Source organism: Lissotriton helveticus, chromosome 7 (genome assembly GCF_964261635.1).
Source record: "Lissotriton helveticus chromosome 7, aLisHel1.1, whole genome shotgun sequence".
In the NCBI taxonomy this organism is placed as follows: Eukaryota; Metazoa; Chordata; class Amphibia; order Caudata; family Salamandridae; genus Lissotriton; species Lissotriton helveticus.
Window position 1 is genome coordinate 1,850,891,242 of NC_136068.1, and position 24,486 is coordinate 1,850,915,727.

The 24,486-nt window shown below is 46.3% G+C and overlaps 1 pseudogene; it reads right to left on the reverse strand.

Moving 5' to 3' along the window:
* LOC144769747 (killer cell lectin-like receptor subfamily B member 1B allele A) overlaps nt 1-24,486 on the reverse strand; it is a 157,150-nt pseudogene that overhangs the window by 83,642 nt on the left and 49,022 nt on the right.

Genomic DNA, 24,486 nt, shown 5'->3' on the forward strand with positions numbered 1-24,486 from the left:
ATGTATACTTGAAGGTGCCGAGTTTGACGTATGATTGAACTTAATAACGTCATTCAAAGGTTCAATTCCTTGAAAACTCCAGGAGCTCTTGGATAAATTAATATGCAAGCAGGTGAAGTCCCTAGCTGCTGAAGGCGGGTTTTTCCAAGAAATCGTTATTGATTCTCGTAACTTAATGGAAGTAGCCATGCCGTATTTGGGCTGCAAGGCTCAGTCTAAATATGGTAATGATTTCTATGCCTATATAGGGATAGGATAAAGTATACCTATATAAGGGCATAAATCGGGAAAATTACACCAAGGTCCTAGATTTGTTTACAACAGATTCATGTGTAGGTTCACATAGGCCAGGACATGCAAACAGCATAAACAAGTACGCATGCGTGCACACGCCCCGCGCTAAAAGTAATTTTTTTTTTAAAAAGGCACGTCTGGCGAGTGGCAAGCGATACACTTAATGAGCCATGACAAGAGAGGAAAGCCAGATGGCGCAACACAAACCTCACCGAACCCCATTCCGGTCCCCACACTCAAACACTACTCTGCACGACCCCTCAGCACTACACTAAACCCTAAAACACTACCCCCACCACGACCCTCCCTGACCCACAGTCCGGTCCCCACACTCAAACACTACCATGCACGCACCCTCAGCATTACCCTAAACCCTAAAACACTAACCCCAGCACGACCCTCTCCCGACCCCAGTCCGCCCTACATTTAAACACTACCCTGCACGACCCCCCAGCACTACCTTAAACCCTAAAACCCTACACCACACAAACACCACAACACTACCCTAAACCCTAAAACACTACCCCAGCACGATCCTCCCCAGACCTCCAGTCCAGTCCCCACACTCAAGCATTACCCTGCACGACTGCGGGCACTACCCTAAAACCTAATTCACTACCCTACACTACACAAGCATCACAACACTACCTTAAAACCTAAAACACTACCCCAGCACGACTCTCCCGGACCCCCAGCCCGGTCCCCACACTCAAACACTACCTTGCACGACCCCCAGCACTACCCTATACCCTAAAACGCTACACAACACAAACACCACAACACTACCCTAAACCCTAAACCACTACCCCCAGCATGACCCTACCCCAGCCCCCAGTCCGCTACCCACACTCAAACACTACCCTGCATGACCCCCCAGCATTACCCTAAACCTTAAAACACTACACTACACAAACACCACAACACTAACCTAAACCCTAAAACACTACCCCAAGCACGACCCTCCCGGACCCCAGTCCAGTCTCCACACTCAAACACTACCCTGCACGACCCCCCAGCACATCCCTAAACCCTAAAACACTACCCTACACTACACAAACACCAAAACACTACCCTAAACCCTAAAACACTACACCCAGCACGACCCTCCCAGACCCCCAGTCCGGTCCCCACACTCAAACACTACCCTGCACGACCCCCCAGCACTACCTTAAACCCTAAAACATCACACTACACAAACACCACAACACTACCCTAAACACCAAAACACTACCCCCAGCACGACTCTCCCCGACCCCCAGTCCAGTCCCCACACTCAAACATTACCCTGCAAGACCCCGGGCACTACCTTAAAACCTAAAACACTACCCTACACTACACAAACACCACAACACTACCCTAAACCCTAAAACACTACCCCAGCACGACTCTCCCGGACCCCCAGCCCGGTCCCCAAACTCAAACACTACCCTGCACGACCCCCAGCTCTACCCTATACCCTAAAACACTACACAACACAAACACTACAACACTACCCTAAACCCTAAACCACTACCCCAGCATGACCCTCCCCCGACCCCCAGTCCGGACCCCACACTCAAACACTACCCCGCACGACCCCCCAACATTACCCTAAACCCTAAAACACTACACTACACAAACACCACAACACTACCCTAAACCCTAAAACACTACCCCCAGCACGACCATCCCGGACCCCCAGTCCGGTCCCCACACTCAAACACTACCCTGCATGACCCCACAGCACTACCCTAAACCCTAAAACACTACCCTACACTACACAAACACCACAACACTACCTAAACCCTAAAACACTACCCCCAGCACGACCCTCCCCGACCCCCTGTCCGGTCCCCACACTCAAATGCTACCCTGCACGAACCCCCAGCACTACATTAAACCCTAAAACATCACACTACACAAACACCACAACGCTACCCTAAACCCTAAAACACAACCCTCAGCACGACCCTCCCCGACCCCCAGTCCCGTCCCCACACTCAAACACTACCCAGCATGACCTCCCAGGACTACACTAAACCCTAAAACACTAAACTACACAAACACCACAACACTACCCTAAACCCTAAAACACTACCCTCAGCACGACCCTCCCCGACCCCCAGTCCAGTCCCCACACACAAACAGTACCCTGCACGACCCCCCTGCACTACCCTAAACCCTAAAACACTACACTACACAAACACCACAACACTACCCTAAACCCTAAAGCACTACCCTCAGCACGACCCTCCCCGACCCCCATTCCGGTCCCCACACTCAAACACTACCCCGCATGACCCCCCAGCACTACCCTAAACCCTAAAACAATCCCTACACTACAAAAACACCACAACACTACCCTAAACCCTAAAACGAGAGCCCCAGCACGACCCTCCCCGACCACAAGTCCGGTCCCCACACTCAAACATTACCCTGCATGACCCCCCAGCACTACACTAAACCCTAAAACACTACACTACACAAACACCACAACACTACCCTAAACCCTAAAACACTTCCCTACACTACACAAACACCACAACACTACCCTAAACCCTAAAACACTACCCTACACTACACAAGCACCACAACACTACCCTAAACCTTAAAATACTACCCCAGCACGACCCTCCCCCGACCCCAAGTCCGTTTCCTACACTCAAACACTACCCTGCATGACACCAGCACTACCCGAAACCCTAAAACGCCACCCTACACTACACAAACACCACAACACTGCCCTAAACCCTACAACACTACCCCCTGCACGACCCCTGACCCCCAGTCCAATCCCTACACTCAAACACTACCCTGCACGACCCCCCAGCACAACCCTAAACCCTAAAACACTCCCTACAATACACAAACACCACAACACTATCCTAAACCCTAAAATACTACCCCCAGTACGACCCTCCCCGACCCCCAGCCTGGTCACTACACTCAAACACTACCCTGCACGACTCCCCAGCACTACCCTAAACCCTAAAACACTACCCTACACTTGGGGGGACCTATACAGTCTTCGCAAAATTGAGTTTTCCACCAAAACGTCTATTATTGTATATCCCCAATAACCAGCTCCATATGATTCTGCTGAAACACTTTTTGTTTATAGAGATGAATGAGCTCTTAAACTTGATTGTGTCCTAGTGTCTGAGAGAATCCAAAGATTGCTTCAGCATCACTTCTGAAATGATTTACCCTGAAAGTTAGTAGCTGTTTCCATGACTGAGCCGAGCTAAAAATAAATCCCAATCAGTAAAAATATGAACTTTCTCTAGTATTGCACTTCCCATCGTATATGTTTTAGTGTTTGTATTTTGTGGCTCGCATATCATTACAAAAGATTTAACATAGCTAATTTTAAGGTCTAAAGTGGACATATAAGTTACAAAGTCATCCAGTAATATTTGCAAGTTTAAGGTTCGTGCAATTAGCACCGCATCATCCGCATATAATAAAATGGATATTTGATAGCCCCTCATACCCGGGATATCTTGTCCTAAACCAGCTAAATGCATGGCAGTGCCATTTATATATAGCAGGAAAAGGATTGGAGCAAAAATACATCCCGGCCTGACTCCTCTTGTAGAAATTATCGGGGGTGTTATTTCACCCTGCGGACCAAAGAGCACTTTCACACTTAAATGCTGATGTAAACACTTAAGTAGCATTAAAAGGTCATTCGCTACCCCATCTCCTCCACCAGTGACCATAGCTTAGGCGAGCAATTTAGTGCAACTGTGAAATTCTGGGAACAGAAAGCCAGATCGTGTGACATAAAGATTTAATCAATAGTACTACCCACAATGCAACCCGTAAAAATAAGGAGTACCCTTTCCTCATTTTCATTTTTTGTCACATTACTCGCTGAAAGCAAAGAAAGGCCTAAAATCAGGGTATTCTTGGCTTCCCCACATACAGTGAGAGCAAAGTGAGTTCAATTTTCATTCTCCATGTTTGTTTATTTATTTATAAAGTTTCATATAGCGTGAACAAGATCCCGAAGGATATCAGAGCGCTTTACAAAAGGATGGAAAGAAGGACAACTGCAATATCGACATCAAGTAAGAATACAAAACAGGAATAATCGCATAATCACAGGACAAATGGTTTAAGGAGAGTAACACAATAAACAGGTATATAGCGGGCTACGAAGGAGGGCACACAATGAGGTAAAGAAGAGCAGCATCACTTGTTATACAACACACCCGCTTATCGTTTTATTTAGACAACTTTATGTTAAAATCCTCTGCCCACATCAACACGGTTTTACAGTTTGTACTGCGGAGAAAAGATATAATATCGTCGGGGGGGACCATTACCTCCAGGTTAAAATCTTTAAAATAATTATAATAATAGTTGACCATCAAGAGGTCAAAATCGTTCAGGCCAAGCATCCTTTAGACACTTTTGAGGCAGGGATCAGAACAGACACAAGTGTAGCTAGCACCCCTGTTGCCCTGCCTGCTGGAGATGGACTTGCAGGCTTCCAAAATACATATACCACCTTTATGTGCACAGCTTCTTGTATCCAGGTTGCATGGCACAGATAATGTCCCAGTTTTTAGGTTGAGCCATAAGCGGCAGCGCGCATGCGCTGATCGCTTTGCGAGGCATGTAGTATTCAATATGAAGTGTAAGCTCCCTGGAAGCTCCTCCCATCTTTTTCATTGGATTAGTTGCTAAATGCTGCCTTCCGAGTGGTTTTAGGCTTGTTAGTCCCTCCTTATGACGGACATATTGTCATTTGTATCCTCCCATGGCCAGTGGCCCCTTTACTTCGAGTGTTGCATGGTATGTTTTTTTAGATTGTGAGCACTATTTTCTTCCTGTGCCTTCAGCTACCCCCTCCTCCTGTAGTCCGTGCCTTCTCCCCCCATAGGACTCACGTTGTTCATGCTTTGTCGCCCCCTTGCTGCCCGCCCGCCCGGAAATCCCTTTTGCAATGCAATAGGCCTCACGTAAATGCAAGTCCTATTGCATTGCAAATGCTTGTTTTTACTTAGTATGGGTTTCAAAGTGTCTGCGCTCGTTATATGTGATATGCAACACCCACTCTCACATTTCTTTTCACCATTGGGGACACATGAGGTGTGTGTGCGTCTATTGATTGGACACAATGTCAAGCAGTAGCTCTGACGTCAGGCAGGAGCAAGCAAGCACAGCTGGGTGTGTGTGAACCGCGTGTCTGATCCGAATTGACGGACAGCCGTGTTGGAGCCCCGGTCCCGGTCCTGGGTCACTGTCTGCTGTAAGGCAAAGCAGGAGCAACGATTGGACACAATGGCCGTCAATTATCACCGTTGAAACCTATTGTGATAAGTAAAGTGATAAGTTCAATCACAACTCAATGACAAATTCACCAGACGGACTACTGACAATTAGCAGCCCAATCGGATGTGACAAGCACAAGACCGCAAAAAGGATGCTTTCTACTATCGAAGTATCGCAAAAGAAATATAGGTTCCCAACACGAAAAAAAATGCAAAGAGCATTGTTACGCAATGCACGTTTTAACAGATTCCCTTGTCCAGGCTCGCAGCTTTCAGTTAGTAACGGCGCTGCACATGCTGGGATTTGTAGTGTCTTTTTTCCATTAATAATGAGCCCTACATGTACTAGTTCTGTTTATGCCTAAAATTCACTGATGGGAAGTCACCCACATGTACGAGGTCCACATTTTTCAAGCCCATGCCTATCCAGTCCTAGTTCCACTTTGCATTCTGGTGCTTGTAGTGCTGATTTTTATAATAGGACTACGACTCCCAGAATGCATAGAAAAAGCACTGTCGGGATGTGGGACTCCCCTAGGAGTTTAGTAAACTTGAGAAATGCTTTTCACGTGGGGCCAGACACCATCCTGTACATAAGGACGTATGCAGCAGGCACTGTACAGAAATGACTCTCCCATGTCGGTCGGGAAGCTCGTTTAATTCGGGTAATTTCTTGGCTTCCTGGTTCTAGCAATCCATCCCGTATTTTAGGACAGACAAGTTTTCTGAGTACTCTTGATTTCGAACAGCAGATATTACATAAAAAAATACTAGAATTTAGCCAGAAAAACACACAAGGTAGATGGATGTCTCGCAGTTGTGTGGCTCACTGGTTAGAGGAGGCAGACCCGGACGCTGAGATCAGACCCGGGACCAGGGTTCAATTCACGACGCGGCAGGGTCTTGAGCCCAAAATGTCCACGGACTCGGTAATTCTCGCTTCGGTGCCTACTCGAATCACAGGTTCACACTCTGCAACTCTGGGCAATAGCTTGCTTAATCTCCACTACGGACCCCCGCGGCGGGAGGCCTGGCTTTCACCTTGGGGCTATCTCACAGGGAAAAACCAGGATGGGTTCCCAATGCAAAGCGCTTTGAGACCTGGCGATGATATTGCGCTATATAAAAACATATCCATCCATCCATCCACCCAGTTGATAAGAGCAGCTTTGGGGGTGAGAGTCATATATATGCTTTGACATGTCCCAGCTTGCTGACAGTTGTCTGGTTATTAGCCACCAGCAATGTTACATTCTCGGAGTTGTGAAATCACTCTTAGCATTTTTTTTATTTATTATTATTTTTGCAGTTTTGTATAGCACGAAATCGAACCACAGGAATCAAAGCGCTTTACAGGAGCACTGACTGCCTTACAGACGGACACACTCCTTTTTTTAAGGCATGGGGAGATAAAGTGATTTGCCCAGAGCCTACCGCCAGACCCCAACCTGGTACCCAGCTTCAAAGTCGGCCGCTCTAGCCATAATCTTAACAAGCAGTGCAATGTTGGCTACAATGTGAGTGATTGTGAATGGTCAATTTGGGTTCGGGGGGATGTTAACAGCTGTGACGTAAGGTTTAAGGTTAGCCTTTCAAACAAAACTTCTGAGCTGAATTTTGCACCTTTGTTTTTGACCATTGCTTCTCCTTCCCACCCACCCATCTTCCCCATCTACTGGGACTATTCCAGTAAGTGCGATGCAGTCATAAGACTGTCAGCCATACAGCATTTATAGGAGCAGGCCACCCTGGGAGACTGGCATGCTACAACAAGCATTTGCAATGCAATAGGTCTCGCATTCACGCGAGTTTGAGCTATTGACCTTGCAAATGACAATGCCTTTTTTAGTTTTTAAAACATAAATAAAAGGCTAGGGGCCCGATGTAGGTCGGTCGGTAACGGCCGAAAATCGGTATTTTCGGCCGTTACCGATCGGAAATGAGCCATCGGGATGTAGGAGGCCTAAATCCGACAAAATCGGTGATATTACCGAATCGGAAAGTCACCGAATCGGTAGAATTCCGAATCGGAAAAAATAAGGAATCTGAAAAATCTCCGATTCGGTAGAATACCGAATCGGAGATTTTTCAGATTCCTTATTTTTTCCGAATCGGAATTCTACCGAATCGGTGATTTTACAGAATCGTTAACGTACCGATTCGGTATAATTACCGATTCGGTGATAATCCGATTCGTTGTGAAAAGCTGAAGATTGAGATGTAGGTAAGCACTGAAATACCGAATTTGCTTCAAATTCGGTATTTCAGATTCGGTAATTACCATGGATTGGAATCAGGTGGTAACCAGGTGCAACCTATAAAAAAGGACCCAAAATGCAGTTCTACTTGCAACATGGCAGCTTTCTATGTCATAGCAAGACGGCTACGGCTACAGCAGGAAGGAGAGAGGGAATGGCAGAGAGAGGAGCAGGTGTATAGAGAGCGGATCACCCTGTCCATGCTCACAGATGCAGAGATCCTACAGAGGTACAGGCTGGACTCAGAGACCATCATAGACCTCATTAGGGACCTCCAACCCTTGTTGCAGCACCCCACCCCAAGGGCACACGCAATCCCTGTGCATGTGCAGGTGCTATGCTGCCTACACCTGCTGGCGTCTGGCAGCTATCAAAGTGTAGTTGCTGTGGCAGGAGGGGTGACCCAGAGCAGCCTGTCAAGGTTCTTCCACAACTTCCTTGACGCCATGATCCAGAGAATGGACCAGTACATTTCCTTCCCTGCAACCCATGCAGAACTGGTACAGACCAAGGCAGACTTCTACCAGATGGCAGGATTCCCCCACATCATTGGCTGCATAGATGGCACACACATTCCGATTTGCCCCCCTGCTGACACGGAATACGTATACCGCAATCGGAAGTCACGGTACACCATAAATGTCCAGGTGATTTGCAATGCCAAGTGTGTCATCACTGACCTGGTTGCGAAGTTTCCGGGGAGTACCCACGACTCCTATATCTTCCAGAATAGCGGAATTTATGCACGGCTGATGGCAGGGGAATTTGGTGAAGGATACCTCCTAGGTAAGACACAGTGTCAGACCCCCATAACCTAAATAGCAGTGTGAAGTACATGTATGCATGTGAGTAATGTCACCCCTTTTCCTTCTAGGCGACAGTGCATATGCCCTCCGCTCGTTCATTCTCACCCCCTACCTGAACCCCTCAACACCCAGCAAAAGGAGGTATAACCGTGCCCACAAAAGCACGAGGAATGTAGTGGAAAGGACCTTTGGCATCTGGAAGAGCAGGTTCCGATGCCTGCACAAGAGCGGAGGTGCAAGGCAATATACCCCCATCACCTGCTGCAAGATAATTGCTGTCTGTGCAATGTTGCACAACCTTGCAGTCAGGAAAGGCACTGAGGTTGAGTTGTCCGACTACGAGGACCCTGACGATGACAATGCTGTGCCACTACCACAACCTGCTGGAGTGTCTGCACCAAGTGACGGCAGATACAGGCGTGAGGAGATAACAGCCAACTATTTCTGAGTGAGTACAGATGCACAGACAGGTCAATGTATGTTTTCAAAAAAGAAATTTAATAATGTTGCAACAACGTTACTGCACTGATGTGCAAAAAAAGAAAAGGTAAACAAGATGTGGTTAAATGTCAATTGTCCGGGTTGCCTCACCCGCCCTGGCAGTCTTATTTCTTGCTGCGCTTAGCAGCCCCACTAGGATGTGGCTCACCCCCTTCTGTATGACCAGCAGCCTCAGCTGAGCGCCTGCTGCTCCGGCGCGGCTCAGACACTGCGCTGGCCGGGCTGCTGCGGCTGCTGCTGTCCCCAGCCTCGCCCAGGCCCAGGGCAGGATTAACAACTGTGTTCGAAATAAGTAGTGTCTCTATGGCGGTGGTAATGCGGGCCATGCCCCTAGTCACCTCTGACATGTTCTGGGTGAGGCTGGCCTCCATGTTTGCCCCACGTTGGCATAGCTGGGCGGTTGCAGCAGCAAGGCAGTTGATAGACCTATTCTGCACGCGGGCATCCCTGCGGCGACAGTGCTCATGTTCATCCATTTTATTGCAGAGCTGGGTGATGGCAGTGGTCATTCGCCCAATACCTGTTGCATTGTCCTTGTTGCTATCAACAAATGTTTTGAATCCCTGTGCCATCTCCCCCATCTGCAGGTTGTGCAGCCGCAACTGGCGATGGCAGGCCAAGATTGATTTTGCCTGCATTCTCTCGATTCTGACCATACTGCCCTCCAGCCCTAGGAACACCCTGCCCTCCTGTGCTGGAAGTGGACTGCTGGATGCACGTGGCCTCCGGGGATTTCTGCTGCCCTGCTGTGTGTGCTGGGGTGACACAGGTGTTACAGGGTTTAGTGCTGGAGCCTGACCTGCTGCTCCCTCCATGAGGTTTAATGGAGCAACAATTCTCCTCCTGGCAGGAGATGTGGCAGGTGCAGGGTGGCTCTGTGGTGGTGAGTTCTCCGGGGGAGAACTGCAATGGGGCGTCTGAGACAGAGACAGTCGGGGGGAGTGTGGAAAGGTGAGGGAATGTCCAGTGTCACTGCTATTGTCCTCCTCCTGTGTATGTACACTGGTGCTTGGCACTGCCACCGCACTGGCTGATGGTGCTGGAGCTGGTGCTTGAGTAGCTGCTGCTCCCCCGCCTGATGGTGCCCCTAGGTATAAAGAAGCATTTGTCAACTGAGTGCTAATGTATTACAGTCACTACTATTAAAGCATTGCACATCTCATTACAAATACTTTGATGCAGTATTACAGTTCTTTTTATTATGCTTCTGCAGTGGCATTTTTGGGTACTTTTGCTGACTACATTTAGCATGATGCATTGCTCATGTCTGTTGCTAGCAGTACTGGGCTGGGGTTTGGCTGTGCATTGGATCTAAAGGGGAGGTGTCTGGTATGGTGTGTCAAGTTGCGCATGCTTCTTACCTGTAGCTGTAGCTCGGGATGAGCTATCCAGGTCCCCAATGCCCACGACACTTGCGCTCTCAATGGTAGTCGCCACAAGTTCCTCCAGGTCAGTGAGGGGTGGCGCCCGGTTCTTGCCTCCACCAGTTAGTCCAGCCTGCTTGTGCAGCTTGGCCAGTTTCCTCTTTGTGAGGCTGCGGATGTCGTAGAACCTCTTTTTGAGGTCGTCCTGGCTCCTGTGGGTGACACCAACAGCGTTTACTCTTTCCCCAAATTCAATCCACAGCTTCCTCTTAGTGCTCTCTGGAACAGTGAGGGACAGCCTTCCATACAGCTGCCTGTGTACCCTCACCACCTCCTCCACCAACACTTGCAGCTCCATGGTGCTGAATTTGCTCTTCCGCTTGCGCTCTGCCTTCTGCCTCTCAGAGCTGCTTGCCATGTTTCACAGGGATTGGATACTGCTACCACTGCTGCTCACTGTGGCTGCTCAGCTCAGGCTGCCTCTCCAGAAAGTTCTGATGAGTTGCACCTGCCTGGGTTGCCACACCCTGTGGGGGAGGGTGCTTCCACCTCATTGGCTGATGTCTTTTGTTTCAGTTTCCTTGCTCGACGAATCGGCATTTACCGATTCGGTAAATGCCGATTCGGATAATACCGATTCGGCTACTACCGAATCGGAAAATACCGATTCGGTATTTATAATGCGTTCCTATTGGGCTTTTGACCCATGGGGTGTATTGCTATTACCGATTCGATATTTACCGATTCGGTAGTGGCCGAATCGGTCTATACCGAATCGGTACTTGCCGATTCGGTACGTATCGACTCACGATACCGATTGCTACCGATTCGGTAATTTTCCGATTTTGTTTTCCTACATATCATTTTCCGATTTTGAAATACCGATTCGGTACGATTCGGTATTTTAAAATCGGTAAATGCGTTTTACCTACATCGGGCCCATTGTCATTTACAATGCCAATAGCTGAACCTCGTGTAAATGCGAGACCTACTGCATTTCAAATGCTTGTTTATAGAGTTATTAAATTCTGGATTGTTTAATTTAGCGCAATATTACATCCCACAGCTGCTGGAGGGTCTGGCGAACCATCTCGTGTTAATCCTGAAGGTTGGGCGGGAGGGGACCCGTCAGCTTGGCTGGTAATTCAATCTATTTGGTCCAAAGGGCCAATATGTTCAAATCTAACAAAAGTTGTAACTGCAAAACGGGTAAAGTGCGCTAGGGGGATGGGACGATATTGAGGTGCGCTAGAGGGATGGGACGATATTGAGGTGCGCTAGGGGGATGGGACGATATTGAGGTGCGCTAGAGGGATGGGACGATCTTGAGGTGCCCTAGAGGGATGGGACGATATTGAGGTGCGCTAGAGGGATGGGACGATATTGAGGTGCGCTAGACAGCCTATAAAAATCACCTTAAGACAGGCTTCGATTGTGCTTTGCGAGTGACTGAGATGTTGCAAACCTATTAAGATCTTTTCTTACAGAGGCTTCATTTCTAAATGTAACCACCACACAATCAAAAGCATCCCTTTTTGGCGTGGTCCCCACCCAGTCACCTCTCCGCACATGGTTGATATCGTTATGAGACACACTTTACGAGAGCAGCGTAAATATGGGGCAGCACCAAAATTAAGACCAGGAAAAACCTGGTCTTAAACAGGCGCAATGAGGAGAAATATCTAATTTCTCACAGTTTTTCCTGTTTCTATGGGTGCTGCAATATGCAACACAATTTGAAACAACAAAAGGCCATGGATTGTTTATGTGCAGGAAGGTGACCTTTCCTGCACATAAACAATCAAAAAAGTATCACATTTCGCAACTTCTATGTGTGCTGCATTAAGCAGCACACATAGAAGTTGCAAAACGCCATTTCAGATTGTTGATGTGCATGAAGAACACCTACCTGCACATAAACAATCTTCCCCTACAAGGCAAGTACCCTTGCACTATGGTGCAATGGTGTCTGTGTTGGCGCTAGGCAGCTAAAATTAGCCCCAGCGCAGGAGGAAACGGAGGGCTCCATCGTATCCTTGTAAATACACTGTGCTCTGCCACTTCCTAGTTAATATGCCCCTTAGTTGTTTGCTACCATGTGAGTAGGAGTGGGGCTCAACTGGTCCATCTCATTGGACAGCCTTTAAACAAGTGCTTAGATACATTTGTGCATGGGTCACACTTAAGGACACGTTGCCTTCATCCCTGCAATGTTATCATGTGTGGGTTGGAATACCTCTCAAACCCCATTTGAGGCTTGGGGAGTTTCTCTTACTTCTCTTGGGCTTATAGTACAACCCCTCTATGTTGTTTCTTGCAATGCACAGTTTGCAGCTTGTGTAGTTATGTTTTTTTTGTTTATGTTTATCGTGTCAATGTTCATCCCAACCTTCTGGACATCAATGCCTGTCATGCACCTATTTCTGGTCCCACTTGGATGACAAGGTGAGTCTTTTGGCGCCTTCCCTCCCACCACTGGCTTATGGTATGTGAAGACACCACTACTGATATAACTCATACACCTATACATACATTTTGAAGATAGCCATGTTGCACAATGTGAAGGGGCTTAGTTCCGCGAATAAGAGATTGTCAGTATTGAGGTCACTCCGGTGGACTTCCCCAGCAATTATATTTCTCTAGGAACACATCTCTCAAAATAGAATTAGCATAAAATGCAACATAGATTACACCCAGCTGTGCTTTATTCCTCTTACTCTATGAAACACAAAGGGATGGCTATTTTGTATTCATAAATATACCCACTTTCATATTGCAGACTAAATTACGGATAGATATATTCTTGCAGGGAAATGTGGCAATCTTCTTCTGTCAGCGTTGTCTCTGTTTACACCACTACTAAGGGTCAAAACAAATGTATCATTGATTTCATACCTACACTGGCAGGCTTCGCTGTGGAGTAGCTCATTGTTGCAGGGGATTTTGATACAGCCGGGGGTGATACTTGTTATAGGTCTGGCTCCAATCGAGGGGGTTCAGGGATGCTTTCCAGGCCTCTCAAGACACAACTCCACTCACTGGGGCTTTGAGACAAATGGCGAGGCCATGCATTCTTCTCCCATGTTCATTGGGCACACCTGAGGATTTGTGCATGCTTTATTTAGCTTAGGGAAGTTCTTGTATGGAACTGATACTTACTGTGCTCTGTATTTTGTAGCTTTCAATGGTTTTCAGTGCCTTCTATTTGATATATAATTGCATATTCTTTCATCATTTTTTTTCTATGCTCATCAGTCACTGGTCCAGGTTGGGCGCTACACCTGGAGGTTGTGGACATAATGGGCGGGCGTGGAAAGGGCAAGTTCCGGTTACCACTGATCTATTGCCTAGCTCCCTTCGGATACTCTCACCTCTGATAGGTTAGGGATCTCCGTTGCTATTGTTGATGGGTCTCCAGTGTGGGCAGTTGGCCAGTTGCTGAACGGCACGTGGGGTGGGGAGTTTAATTTTTATGGACTATATGTTAATATCTGTTATGATGTTGTTTGCAGGACAGTGTGACCATCTCCTGGAGGTACAGGTTGTTGGGGGGAGTTGGGTGTCCTAGTTTACATCATCTTGCATGGCAAATACTCCTTGCAACCGGAAATTCTTATCATGGAACTTTAAAGGGGTGGGATCCGCTGCAAATGCCATGAGTTACATAGTTACTTACATAGACGAGGTATACAGTGGCCATGTTGCAGGAAACCCACCTCATACAGAGTGAAGTAGTGAAATTACGCCGTAGATGGAGAGGGCAGTTTTTTGCTACCTCCTGTTCTGCCTATGCACACGAAGTGCTCTTATGGATTAGAGGAGGCGTCCCATTTGAATCCTTACACATCATCGTAAATAAAGATGGTGATGCATCCTGGTGATGGGGAGGCTATTGGGATGCAACTTTACCCTGGGAAGTATTTATGCACCCAACTAGGAACAGGTTTCATTCTTAAATTCCCTTTCATCATTGGCTTTCTTGAGCCCAGACTCTCTCCTCCTTGGGGTTACGTTAATTGGGTGGCATATGTCGCCCTGCACCGTTCCTTCCCCCCACTGCCTGGAGCTCCTACACATAAAACAACTGCGGGGGTTCCAGGACTAGATAGGGAACTGGGAGCTCATAGATATATGGAGGATACAACACAAGGGTATCAGGTATTATTCATTGTATTCCTCCATACACCGCCTACATACAAGATTTGGACTTGTTTATGTGTTCACAGGACTTATCCCAATTGATCTTGTAGCCTGCATGTGCCCCATATGTATGAAATATGTGGAAGAGTCTAGGGAGTGTCCGCAGGGGGTTTGTGACATATAGCGAGATTGCTTCATCTCCCAGGTAATTTTCTTTTACCAAGAAGGTGTTCAGGGTGGGTATGTATAATGCATGCAAGTGGTTCCAGCACTAGGGCAAATTATAGCGGGGACAGATAACATGTGTGGCATGTGCCCCTCTGAATAGGGAATTCTGAGGATATTTACACTCTGGCAACAGGGTCGGTGTATAACAGGGCTATCCATGCTCAACATTTTAGGACCAAACCCATTTTTCACTAGGAATTGTCTTAAGAATGACCAGTAGACTGCATCAATTACCTTTTCGGCATCTAAGAACAATAGAATATGAGGGTCCTCCCTATTTTGAAGAGTTTTAAGCCAATTATATAACCTATGAAGGTTGAACCCTGTTAATCTCTTTGTCATGAAACATGACTGGTCATAGTGAATGCAGCACACATGGATAGAGGAGAAAACTAGGAGAAATAATGTTATTTCTCCTCATTTCGCCATCCTTGGGGAGGTGAACTGTTTTAACCATTCCTAGCTTTACGCCATGTTGTAAATCTGGGAATGTGTCAAAACCTACAGGCATTGAGTGGGAACAGCCGATGCAATGCCCGCCTCCCTAAAGTTATGTGAGGCAATGCAGCGACTTGCGCAGCGTTGCTCACTCCATATCTACAAGGCAGTATTTATAGATTCATTGAAACTGGGTAAAACTACTAAATCAACAGCCAGTATCCTTGAACAGAGTTAATGGAGCATGATCAAAGCACTTTCAGTGAGGAAAAGGAACTAGGATGGGGTGTTAACTCTCACCTATGATATTAGCTATAAGACATGAACTGGGTCCGGGCGAGAGAAGATGCACTAGTTAGGGGGCTGAGATGGGGTAGCACATGGAATGAAAAACTTTTACTATACGTGACTGATGTGCTGTTATATATTGCAAAATCAGTGATGACCAGGCCTAGAGTCGTCGAAACCGTTTCATTTTGGGCAACTAGTTGGGGTACACCATACATTGGGAGAAGTCCCATTTATATGCACTCATGAGACATCATCTAGATATTCCATTACAAATGAGTATGGTAGCTCAATTCATAGAAAGATAGACCGTTACCCTATTTGGGAAACATATCCGGGCCCAATTTGGACATCACAGGAATTGTCAGGATACGTAGGAAGACCATTCTTTTGGAGGAGAAAGTCTCACATACAGTTTGTGTCATGTTTCATCATCAGTAACCTTTCCCCACCTTGGTAGGACACTGCCACCAGGGCGGACTCAACCTACTGATGGACTTGAACGAAGTCTATATTTCTACTATTTGAGCTACCGTACTCGTTTGTATCAGCATTCTCACAAGGGAGGATGTAGGGTGGCCTTACCTCCCCTTCTCCATTAGTATGTTAACAGTAACATTCTCCAGATATCCCAATTGAGTGGCCACTAAGGCTCTGCATGGAGGGGTTTGACTACTTGAGAATCTATGTCACAAGAGATGTACAATGTAAGGTCAAAGGAAACCTAAATAAAGTTTTAGATACATATAAAGAAGATGTTACGCTTTTGAAAACGTAGGCAACAAGAAACAGAAGTGGGACTCCTTTAGGGGTATAGGTTAACACCACATATTGACCTGGGAAACCTTATTAGAGGAAAAGGAATAACTCTACCCAATATACAAAACTATTATTGGGCCTCAAAACTGGTAATGGTGAATGAATGGGTCTTTGCAGCCTTGTATGATTCAGCAATAAGGGTGGATTAACATGCAATGCAATCCAATGGATACTCGGACGCTTTAACACAAAAATGTTGAATATGTTCTTACCAACTCTTACACAGACGGTAATCAGGATCTGGAGACAGGTCACAACATTCCTGGGTTGGAAAGGAGTGATTTCCATGAAGACCCTGCTTTAGGACAGCAACACCCTGCAGAGATGAGGAAACTTGAGGAATTGTCTAGCTGTCACCTAATTGGTATAAGTAAGGTTTGGTACACATGGAAAAATGGTTATATGGCGTCACTCGAAACACTTAAGCAGGAATACCAGCTGGCAGACACTGAGGCAAGCTGCTGTTCAATCCAGGTATGCACTGGTTGCATACCAAGCATAGTGTGCTTGTGGCGGACTCCTCACCACTAGAGGATAGAGTCTTAGATGAACTCTTGTGAAAGAAAGTTATATCACTAATGTATTGGAAGATTATCTGTACCTCCCCAGACATATGATCGAAATTAAGAGTTAATTGGGAAACAGATGTGGGACTATTTGAGGAAGGAGAATGAGTGAAAGCGTTATGAGCCCCCCACATGGTTGTGATGCAGTTGATACAATAAGTATCCTGCACCGATCATACTATAACAAAATAGATTACAATGGCGGGGAGTGTGCTGGCGGACACACTGGTCCACCAGAGGCAACCGTTATGATTGCCTGGCGGACCCACCCTGCATCAACAAAATGGTGGCAGAGCCTAGCAGGCACCGTCCACCCGATTATGATGCTGCATCCCCGCCTGACTTTCCATGGCAGTGAAACCGTCCTGGAAAGGTTGGTGGGGATTGACTTTGGGGAACCATTGAGGACCCCCCTTGTGCTGGGGGAGGTGGGTGTACACTGGGGGTATCAACATTTCCCTGCACCAGTTGGCAGGCATTGCATGGTGCCTGCCTTGTAGTGCAGGGAAACGCACAACATGCATTTTTTAGCATTGCAGCTGGTGCTGCATCCAGAAGCACCTGCCACAATGTTAAACATGCACAATGTGACCGCCACGTTGGCAGTCGCATCGTAGTCACATGTGCAGGACCGCCGCCTTACAGCCGGGCGGTCCCACTTCCCGCAATGATGGTGGATGGTCTTAAGTCTGTCCGCCATCGTAATTGGCCCCTTAGTGCTGAAACGGAAGTCGAAAATCTCCAGCAAATGAGGCAGAGGGCTGTAGCCAAAGACAGGTCCAGGAGGTTGGTTACACCTTTGGCAAAGGACAGCTAAAAAGCTTTTGCTGCTGCTGAGAAAATAGCGGGAGAAGTCGTGAAGTCAATCCGACCAGCGATGCTCCTCGAGTGAATAGGTGAGCAGGTTGATCCCAGTCTCCTCCTGGTTCTCAGAGCAGTTTAATGGCCAATATATTTTTCGCTGTTTGGGGATTTAACCATCTGGGTATCTTTGCACCACAACCAAGGGTCCAGGATTGCTGTGACAACTCTTGGTTATGCAGGACTTACTCAGGCTGGGTCCAGGTGAGCTTCAAGTTGCTGGAACTCTTTTACGTCCCTGTGACTAGGAGCAGGGAACCAGAAAATTAGCCCTTGGAAACACTTCTGGAAATCCTGGTGGAGGTGAAATGCAGGGCTGGCCTCTGATGGTTCAAGACAGGCTCAAGGCAGCAAAGCAGTCCTTCCAGGTACAGCAGCAGTCTGGCAGATTTCACAGCAGGTCACAGCAGCAAAGTCCTTCCAAAGGTCCAATAGTGAACTTAAGAGTAGGTCTAAAGGTTCTATTTTTACACCCCATGCCCTTTTTCCACAAGGTGGAAGAAGCTACCGGAAACATTCTTTGAAGTACATGGAATATCCTCACTTCCCTGCCCTGGCTCAAAACTGGCTGTAGTGACAATGCAGGGCAGTTAGGCCCTTTGTGTGAAGGCAGAGCACAGGCTGCCCGCCATTCTGCCATCAGATGGCCCATTGAAGCATACCTAATCCCTCTATTGTGTTACTGTCTTTGGGGGTGATTCATGAATTCTAACTGTCAGCTACACCCGTTCATTTGACACAAGACAGGCTACAGGGTACATGGAAGAAAAATGTCACAATTCTAAAAGTGGCATTTTCAAAATTGTATAGAAAACCCCAACTTTACCATTACATAGGTTTTCCATTAACATTCCAAAGACATCAAACATGACATAGCTTCCTGCTTCCAATTGAAAACGACAGCTTATTAAATGTAATAAGGAATCCCAAATGGTATCCTATGGGAGGGGTTGCCTCACAGTAGAGAATAGGGAATTTCTGAGTTTTTCACTACCAAGCCATGTAAAACTTAAAAGTACATGTCCATCCTTTAATTACACAGCACCCTGCCCTATGGGCTACCTAGGGCCTACCTTAGGGGTGACTCTATATGTAACAAAAGGGGAGTTTAAGGCTTGACACAGGGGTTAAATGCCAAGTCTACATGGTAGTTAAAAACTACATTCAGGATGCAATGGCAGGCCTGGGACATGTTTTAGGGTGTTACTTAAGTGGGTGGCACACTAAGTGCTGCAGGTCCACTGGTAGAATTGAATTTACAGGCCCTGAGTATATGGCATGTCACTCTACAAGGGACTTATAAGTAAATTAAATATGCTAATTAGGTATATAACAATCATGTTATGATGATATCGTTTAGGGGAATTAAGTACAAGCACTTTAGCACTAGTAAGAAGTGGTAAAGTTCAGAGAGTCCTAAGACCCACAAAAACAAATGTCAGCAAAAATTAGAGGTAAGCAGGCAACAAACAATAAGAAAATAATACAGTTTATAATAATGTTCAGAATGATTGACTATGCCTTAATGAAAAATTATGTGTTTAAATGCGCAAATTGTAGTAGGTAACCATATTTACTCATATTAGGCCTCGAATGGCTGAAGCAACATTGCCTGACAAGCAGACTTGACTAGAAAAGGATTAACATGGATAAAAAAAAATTCCTTGACCTTTCCATGAACAGGTTTTATAGTGAACAATTGTTGCCTAAATTCTTTCATCTAATTGTACAAATGTTTCCTCTTACACAATGATTGCTGCTAACAAATAAATAGGTTTTGTTATTTAGAATGATATAGAGGTGAAAATCCCACATGGGAAAGTAGTTTTTAAACAAGAAAGTGTATTACGGATAGACAAGATGTAACTGCTAGATGATAAGAAATAAACTACATTGAAAGCTGCTATGTAGAAGCAATTGTTTTTTTCTAACCTTAGACTAGAAGTGATCATATTCCCATGAAAGATGATTGGCAGACTGAAGAGAGAAGAAAACCACAAGCTGCAACAATGATAACTTGTGTAGTCTATAATAGTGCATGTTCCTAGAGCAGACCCAGAATTTTTTTACCCAGGCACTTTCCTAGACACTCTCTGCAGCTACTTGTGGGGGGACCTTTACTACCAGATGCTTGTGCCATTTTTTCCTCATATTGCTTTGAGACTCTACTGAGTTTCTTGAACCTCCTTTTAAGAGGAGATCTGCTCTGATATATTTCTTGATTTATTGAGCTGACTTGTGATGCTAAAGCTTTATGCTTTTTCTCTCAGTCTCACAAAATGGAACTCTGTATGGGTTCTGACTGCCACATTTTTCCTACTTCGTAGAATAGGGATTTTTTCCTTTATAGAAAATGCTTAGTGCATTTTATTCTGAGTTTTATTGATCAGCACTGATTATTGATTTCTTTTCATATCCGATAATTGAGATTGATAAGAATTAACTTGTGACCTTAATAAAGGTGATTTGCTAAATGAAAATCTTTTTCCAACTCAGAACAGAAGGGCCTCCTTCATCGCATTGGTCAAGGGAAACATCAAGCTACACAGGTTTGTTGAGTTAAATTACTAGAGTTCACATCCAATCTTACAATATCAGCAATTTTCTCCTGTCCCTCTGATGACTTGTGTTCTCTTAATGTTTTTAACATGTGTTACCACTCTAAGATCTTTCAATGCTTTCTAGTCTTTAAGATCTTCATGTCCCCACACTTCAGTGCAGTTAATTGTACTATCTAATGTTCGTAAACATTATTTTGCTTAACAGTAATTCTTTCAAAGAGCCGCACCCCAGAATAAGTTATCTCAAGAACTGAACAAATAACACATTGGCCTTCTCCTGTATCATGGATGCCTTGACAGCGTTGTCTGCTCATGTGTCACAGATGCCTTACCAGCTCTGCCTGCTCCTGTATCACTGGTGCCTTACCAGCTCTGCCTGCTCCTGTATCACTGGTGCTTTACCAGCTCTGCCTGCTCCTGTATCACTGATGCCTTACCAGCTCTGCCTGCTCCTGTATCACTGGTGCTTTACCAGCTCTGCCTGCTCCTGTATCACTGATGCCTTACCAGCTCTGCCTGCTCCTGTATCACTGGTAACCCTGGGCGTAGTGTGCGGAGTGGGGCTACGCGAAGTGGGCACACAACTACGCCCACCCGCGCACTCCGCGTAGCCCCACTCCGCGCCGCCCGCCTCCCTCCCGCCCTCCCTAAATACATCAATAAAAGTATAAAAAGCTATTAAAAACACTTACCTTGTCTGCCGCGTCCCCGGGGCTCCCTCTCGCCGTCCCGCGATTCGCGCCGCCACCGACCCGGATACTAATGCGCATGCGCGGGCGGCCGCGCATGCGCATTCCTCATGAGAAATGCGCATGCGCGGCCGCCCGCGCATGCGCATTAGGACCCGAAATGGCGGCGAGAATCGCGGGACGGCGAGAGGGAGCCCCGGGGACGCGGCAGACAAGGTAAGTGTTTTTAATAGCTTTTCATACTTTTATTGATGTATTTAGGGAGGGCGAGAGGGAGGCGGGTGGCGGCCGGCTACGCACCGTCTGCGGAGCGCGCGTAGTGCCGCCTGGCTACGCCCGCTACGCAAAATGCGTAGGAGACGGCACTCCGTGCACTCCGTGCACGGAGCGTAGCTGGCCGCCCACCCTTAATCACTGGTGCCTTACCGAATATGACTCGTTATTTCGCATGTAATTGGGTTGCATGCCATTACTACGCGCTTTTTTCTTAGCAAAAAATGTTACTATGCAAGTTTTTAGTTTGCATACCATTAAATTGAAAGTATTACTGTATGCAAACTAAAAACTTGCCTAGTAATAATAAAACCCAACCCTACATACAAATACAATACACTATACTATAAACTATACAAATACACTACACATCCCAAAGTTAAAAACACTACCAAAACCCTCACAAATACACTACCCTAAACTACTAAAACACGACTACACTATCCTAAACACTAAATCATTACCCCCAGCACGACCCTACCCCTACTCCCAGTCCGTCCCCTTCACTTAAACACTACCCTGCACAACCCCCTGACACTACCCTAAACCCTACAACAGTACCCTACACTACACAAAGACTACAACACTACCCTAAACCACTACCCCCAGCATGACCCTACCCCTACTCCCAGTACGTCCTCTTCACTTAAACACTACTCTGCATGCTCCCTGACACCACCCTAAACCCTAAAGCACTACCCTACACTACACAAACACTACTACACTTCCCTAAACCCTAAAACACTAGCCCCAGCACGACCCTACCCCTACTCCAAGTCCATCCCTTTTACTTAAACACTACCCTGCACAACCCCCTGACACAACCCTAAACCCTAAACCCTAAAACAATAACCTACCCTACACAAACACTACTACACTATCCTTAATCCTAAAACACTAACCCAGCACGGCCATGCCCCTACCCCCAGTCCATCCCCTACACTGAAACACTACCATGCATACCCTCGACACTACCCTAAACCCTAAAACATTACCCTACACTATACAAACACTACAACACTACTCTAAACCCTAAAACACTACCCTAAGCAAGACCCTGCCCCGACCCCCAGTCCTGACCCAACACGGAAACACTTCTCTACATGACCCCCTGACACTACCTTAAAGCACTACCCTACACTACACAAACACTACTACAGTACCCTTAACCCTAAAACAAAATCCCAAGCACAACCCTGTCCCTACCCCAATCCACTCCCTACACTTAAACACTACCCTGCACGACCCACTGACACTACCCTACACTACACAAACACCACGACACTACACTACACTAACCCCTAAAACACTAACCCCTGCACGATCCTACCTCATCTCCCACTCCTGTACCTACACACAAATACTACCCTACAGGACCCACAACACTACCCTTCAGCTAAAAACACCTCCTCAAACACAAACCCTACAAAATGAAACAGTCCCTCTTGTCTGTATCTCCTAGGTGGGTGCCCGGAGCCGTCGCCGCTGCATTCTCGGAGCCGTCATCGCTGCCTCCTCGACTCCCATATTACTACGCATGCATTGTAACAGCGCATGCGAAGTAATAACATGCGTACTAAAGGCTACGCGTTATTACAGTGCATGCGTTGTAACGCACTCTTAGTAATAGTACGCGGTATAATGACCGCGTACAAAAGGATGTTTCCCGCCTTACCAGCTCTGCTGCTATTGTATCACTGGTGCCTTACCCGCTCTACCGCTCCTGTTCCACTGACACCCAGACTGCTCTGTCTGCTCCATTATCACCGATGCCTTACCAGCTCGTCCTTGTCCTCTATCACTGCAAGCCGGGAGCCCCTGGAGGAGCAGTCTTCATGGCTTGAGCTCCAGTTCTTCCTAATTGTTGCCGCCAGCCTCGAGGACAAGAAGGTGTAGGATGAGCTCCAGCTGGAGAAGAAATGAAATGAATCGTTACTGGGTATTTAAATTATTGATTAAAAAAAGATGAATAGCTTGTCATAGGTTTCCAAAAGTATTATTTGATCAATGCTAAAATCTGTGTCTGTGTGTCTGGCTTGTGAGTCACAGTGCAGGCTACTGGCAGGACTGATTCGGACCTTTCATCCTTCTGAAGCCAGCACATGTAGAGCTGTGAAAGTGCTATTCACAGTACTTATAACAAGAAAGCCTTTATGGCTAAGGTTTAAAAACTAGCTCTTGGCTCTGATTTGACCCAGTGCAGTGATGATGATGGGGCCCAAGAGAACCAACAATGATCACTCTGAAAGACAGAAGTTAAATTTCACCCTTCGAAGTGTTTCTGCAGAATATGAACTTTTATGTTACATTTATTTTGGACTAACATATTCAAATGTCTAAAACAAAGTGCTCAATAAGTGTGAAATATGCACCCTGCCTCGGTCACAGCAGAGACAGAGTCATAGAAAAGTTATTTTAAGAAGCCCAGAAGTTCTAATAGAAACCGAAGAAGGACTAGCAATAAACAAGCTCACCACAAAGGGTCTCAGGTATGACACCCACTTTCATTCGTCATGTGTGTAACACCCGCACACCAAGAATCTAGCTGCAGGTCAGAGGAGGTATTCTGCAAACCTAAATGGTGGCTAAATATGACATCACCACTAACTCTAACCGCCTTTTACCATTCAAATGGTCACTGCTGCAATTCAGAAGAGCCACTGAGGCTGAGCACTTTGTAGGTAAAGTGTTGGGGAGGGAAGGAATCATTAGGCTGTTTGGAAGTGTTAGGGTGGCATAAATATTGATGTTATGCTATGTTGTGTTATGCTTGGTTATGTTATTTTATGTTATTTGGCATTCAGCCACACTATGCAAACTGCCAATGGAAAGGAGCCAATTAAGCGAAAACATATATTACTGGTACTTTATGTATCATATGTCAAATTATAAACTATAATTAAAATATTCTATAATCGGGCAGAATATATATATTAGTGTACCATATAAAGAAAGCGAGGAATATATCGTGGTGCCAGAGATAAGAGACTCAATCTGGTCACCCAAGCAAGATAAATATAGTCAGGAAGAGGTGTCTGATTTGGCTGCGTGAAAGGCATCTACATGACACCGTAAACCTATGTACTGGGACACTGGGACAGTCCATTGCAGCCTGTGTTGAGAACCTGCTCCTCTGTAT